Source organism: Chrysochloris asiatica, unplaced genomic scaffold (genome assembly GCF_000296735.1).
Source record: "Chrysochloris asiatica unplaced genomic scaffold, ChrAsi1.0 scaffold00076, whole genome shotgun sequence".
Taxonomy (NCBI): domain Eukaryota; kingdom Metazoa; phylum Chordata; class Mammalia; order Afrosoricida; family Chrysochloridae; genus Chrysochloris; species Chrysochloris asiatica.
This window is the reverse complement of record NW_006408594.1, coordinates 712,929-718,022: the sequence shown is the minus strand read 5'-3', so window position 1 is coordinate 718,022 and position 5,094 is coordinate 712,929. Positions and strand designations below refer to the sequence as shown.

The following is a 5,094-nucleotide window of genomic DNA, read 5'->3' as shown; positions in this document are numbered from 1 at the left end:
AACATGATATCCTTCTCCAGCGACTGGTCCTTCTTGGCAATATGTCCAAAGTATGAGAGTCGAAGTTTGACCATCCTAGCCTCCAAGGAGCACTCTGGCTGCACTTCTTCCAAAACGGATCAATTGGTTCTTTTGGCAGCCCATGGCACTTTCAATATTTTCCTTCTACAGCATGATTCAAAAGCATCAATTCTACTGTCTTCTTTATTCACTCTCCAGCTTTTGCATGCATATGAGGTTATTGAAAACACCCTGGCTTGGGTCAGGCGCGCACCTTAGTCCTCAAGCTGACATCTTTGCTCTTCAACAGTTTAAAAAGGTCTTGTGCAGCAGATTTGTCTAATGCAGTACGTAGTTTGATTTCTTGACTGCTGCTTCCATGAGTGTTGATAGTTGATCCAAGAAGAATGGAGTCCTTGACAACTTCAGTCTTTTCTCCATTGATAAGAATGTTATTAGTCCAGTGGTGAGGATTTTTGTATTCTTGACATTGAGATGTAATCCATACTGAAGACTGTGCTCTTTGATTTTCATCAGTAAATGTTTTAAGTCCTCTTCACTTTCAACAAGCAAAGTTGTATCATCTGCATATCACAGGTAGGTAATAAGTGTTCCTTCAATCCTGATGCCATGTTTTTCTTCATAGAACCCAGCTTCTCAGATGATTTGCTTAGCATACAGGTTCTGTAAATGATAAAAGCTACTGCCATTGAGTTGATTCCAACTCCTAGCAACCCTACAGGACAAAGTAGAATGCCCTTGGGTTTCCGAGGCTGTATTCTCTTGTCTGCTTTTTCATTCAATCTTCTGTTGTATCACAAGGCATATAGACTCTGGAAAAGTACACCATATGCTCTTAAGAAAGTGAATTAAGATGGCATCTAACATCTGTCTTAGTTCCTAGTGTTACTATAACAAATACCATAAGTGGATGGATGGCTATTGCAAGCAGAGATTGGTTCTCTCACAATTTAGGACTAAAAGTCCCAATTCAGAGTGCTAATTATGGAGAGAGGTCCTTGTCTCCTTTGAGCATCTGAAGGCCCAGCATCCCTTGGAAATCTCTATGTATCTTGTCATCACACTTTCCTTGGATGTAGGAGCTCCACCGTGCAGGGACCTCAGGTACAAAGAATGGACGCCATGCTTGGTGGTAGTAGGTCCTCTCTTTGCTCACTTCTCTCTTCTTTTATTCTTAGAAGATAAAAGATGTTACAGGGAAACTACCTTACATGGGATCATGGTTGTGATGGGACTAAGGATATTGCTGCTGCTGTTAAGTGCCATCGAGTCAGATCTGACTCAAAGTGACCCCATATAGGGTTTTCAAGGCCTACATCAGGACTCTGAGGGTATTGCAGCCCACCGTTAAGCCTCGTACTGATTTATCGCATCAAATCACAGCATGAGGAATCATTGTGTAACTGCCATGTAATTACATCATTAGATAACTGCCAAACCATTGAGAAATGACCCAGCTAAGTTGACATGCATTGGGGTCAAGGCGGGAGGCTAGAGGCTAGCCATTTTGGAAGATAAGATAGCAGTTTTTTATGTTTTTTGTTTTGTTTTGTTTTAAGCTGAACATAGTTTTAACATATGATCTAGAAATTGTACTTCTAGGTATTTACCCAAATGAGTTGAAAACTTATGTCACATAAAAACCTGCATGTGAATGTTTACAGCAGCTTTATTTATAATTTCCCAAAATTGGAAGCAACCAAGATGTCCTTCAGTTGGTGAATGGATAAGCAAACAGTGATGCATGGAGTATTATTCAGTGTTAAAAGTAATGATGGGTTCTGAAAGAGATCACAGCAGAAGGTCCAGGATAGAGTTAGGAGACAAATGTTGAACAAAACTCAAAATCATAAATGAAAGACCAGGTTTACAGGTCAGATAGTGATTAGTGGAACCCTTAGACTACGGGTCTGTGTCTCCCCTCAGGCCTGGGACCGAAATCACCCCCACCCCCCCATGGCTCAATTTTCTGTCAAACAATAGGCAAGTTTGTAAGGTGAACAGTAACACTAGGGAGGTCTGCACCCTTTAAAACAGTCAGCCATTCAAGAATATGTTGTTGTTATGTGTCGTGGAGTCAGTTCTGACTCATAGCGACCCTGTACAGGGTTTCCGAGGCTGTAAATCTCTACGGGAGCAGAAAGCCTTGTCTTTCTCCCTCGGAACAGCTGGTAGGTTTGAACTGCTGACCTTGCAGTTCGCAGCCTGATTTGTAACTGCTACTAGAGCTCCTTAGCCATTCAGGATTAGAAGTGCAGTATTTGTGCAGAGGGGGAGGGGAAGGATGAGTAGGTAGAATAAAGGACACTTTTAGAGCATTGAAGCGATTCTGTATGATACTGTAATGGGGGATACATGACATTATACATTTGTCAAAACCCATAGAACTGTACAACTCAGTGAATGCTTATGTAAACTATGTTGTTGCTATTGTTAGATGCTGTCAAGCTGCCCATAGAAATCTTATGTTCACCTCTTTTACTTCATTATTTCTTCCAGTTGCTTTATCTTCTCTATGCTCAAAAGCAAATTTTCATTCTCTTCTGACATCCATTTTACTCTTTTTTTTCTTCCCTGTCTTTGTAATGACCATTTGCTTTCTTTATGTATGATGTTTTTTATGTCATCCCACAACTCTTCTGGTTTGGGGTCATTAATGTCTAATGCAAAAAAATCTGCTTTGGAGATGGTCTCCAAATTCAAGTGGAACAACTCCAGGTCATATTTTGGCTCTCATAGACTTGGTGATTGAGCTTCTATTCCCACAGATACTGTTAATTTGATTCCTGTGTATTTCACCTGGTGAGGTCCATGTATATAGTCACCATTTATAGTGTTGAAAAAGGGTATTTGCAATGAAGAAGTCATTGGTCTTGCAAAATTCTATCATGTGATCTCCAGCATCATTTCCATCACCAAGGCCATATTTTCCAACTACTGATCCTTCCTCATTGTTTCCAACTTTTGCATCCCAAACACCAGTAATTACCAATACATCTTGACTGAATATTTGATCAATTTCAGACTGAAGAAGTTGGTAGAATTCTTCAGTGTCATCATCAATGACTTCAGTGTTTGATGCATAAATTTGAATAATAGTTGTATTAACTGACCTAGCCTTGTGGACGTATGGATATTATTCTATCACAAACAGTGTTGTACTTCAAGACAGATCTTGAAATGTTCTTTTTGATGATGAATGTGATGCCGTTCCTCTTCCATTTGTCCTTCCCAACACAGTAAACTATATGATTGTCAGATTCAAAATGGCCAATACCAGTCCATTTCCTCACTGATGAGTAGGATGTCAATCTTTATGTGATTCATTTCATTTTTGATGATTTCCAATTTTCTTGGATTCATACTTCATGTCGGAGGAGAATAATGAAAGTGCCATGGGCTGCCAAAAGAACCAACAGATCTGTGTTGGAAGAAGTGCAGCCAGAGTGCTCCTTGGAGGCCAGGATGGCCAGACTTGATCTCTCATACTTCAGACATATTGTTAGGAGGGACCAGTCACTAGAGAAGAATATCATGTTTGGTAGGGCAGAGGGTCAGAGAAAAAGAGGAAGACCCCCAGAGAGATGGATTGACAAAGTGGCAGCATGGCAACAATAGTGAGATTGGCCCAGGATCGGACAGTGTTTTGTTCTGCTGTACATAAGTTCGCTATGAGTTGGTACCAACTTGATGGCACCTAACAACAACAACAACAACAACATTCCATGTTGCAATTTTTAATAGATGTTCGCAGCTGTTCTTTTCATCTTGAGTTGTGCCTCATCAGTAAGTGAAGGTCCTGAAAGTTGTGCTCCATTGAAATCATTAAAGTCACCTCTACTTTGAGTACTCAGTTCTTCCCCAGTAATATTTTAAGTGCTTTCCAACCTGAGGGTCTCATCTTCTGTCACTATATCTGATAGTGCTCAGCTGCTATTCATAAGGTTTTCAGTGGCTAATCATTCAGAAGTGGTTTCTGCTCCTTCCTAGTCTGTCTTAGTCTAGAAGCTCTGCTGAAGCTTGTCCACTGTGGGTGACTCTGCTGGTATTTAAAATACAGTTGGCATAGCTTCCAGGATTACAGCAACACACGGCTGTAACAAACAAACTGACAGATGAACAGTATTAGTCTAGCCTCATGCCTCGGTACTCATTACTTCCAGATGTGCATCATCAGTGCCTACAGTAATTGGAGTCTAATTTTTGTTTTTTACTATTATTGTAAATATAAAATGTTAGATAACGACTTAGTAAGTGAGGAGAGAATGGATATCACACAAGTTTCTCATGGAATCCATACTTCTGATCCATGAAGGTTGGATGATCCTCTGAAGCTATTGCCCTGAGATAATCTTATACCTTCAATCAAAAGACTTCCCCGAAGTCATCTTAAAACCAAACAATAGTTTAGCTTGTTGTTGTTACATGCCATCAAGTCGATTCCAACCCATAGCAACCCTGTATAGTGTTTCCAAGGAGCAGCTTCCAGTGACCACTGGCCATCCTCGGTGTTTCTTAACTTATAGAAACATCCAGTCCTTGCCTTTGTCTTCAAATGACTGTCTTCCTCTGTATCTGTGTCTGTCTTATAAGGGTACCAGTTGGTTTAGGATCTGCCCTACAGCAGTGTGATCTCTTGATAATATCTTTTAAAACCCTGTTTCTAAACAAGGTCATGTTCATGGGTACCTGAGGTTAGGATGTCACGAGCCTTTGGCGGGGGGCAGGGGGTGGGAATAAAATTTAATCCAAACAATGCCAAATTCAGAGCTTTTGTGCTGCCTCTTCCCATGACATCTTGTTCTGAGCGTATGGCTCATTGTGATCTCTTTCTCTTTTCAGGGTTTTGGGTTTTTGCACTGAATGTAGCCTAGACTCCTCTTCGAGGGCTTGTGTTGCCCCAGGACGCTGTCAAAGGTAAGTTTTTAAATTTTGTATCAGCCATGTATTGACGGTGAAACAGAAGAGTCTTCATCTAAGAAGAAAAGTGTATGATCTAATGCTGTTGCTTTTTCCCAGAAGGAGACTGAAACTGACCATCACCTCAGCCCTGTGCTCTCCTACTTTAAAAAA

The 5,094-nt window shown here is 40.7% G+C and overlaps 1 protein-coding gene across 1 annotated transcript in view; it reads left to right on the top strand.

Moving 5' to 3' along the window:
* Window positions 1–4,867: 4,867 nt before the first annotated feature.
* The window catches only part of TNRC6B (trinucleotide repeat containing 6B), a 270,951-nt gene continuing 270,724 nt past the window's right edge, over window positions 4,868–5,094 (top strand). The window contains exon 1 of the mRNA XM_006865167.1: window positions 4,868–4,938. The gene's annotated coding sequence lies outside the window, so the exon portion shown is untranslated. The remainder of the gene's footprint in view (window positions 4,939–5,094) is intronic.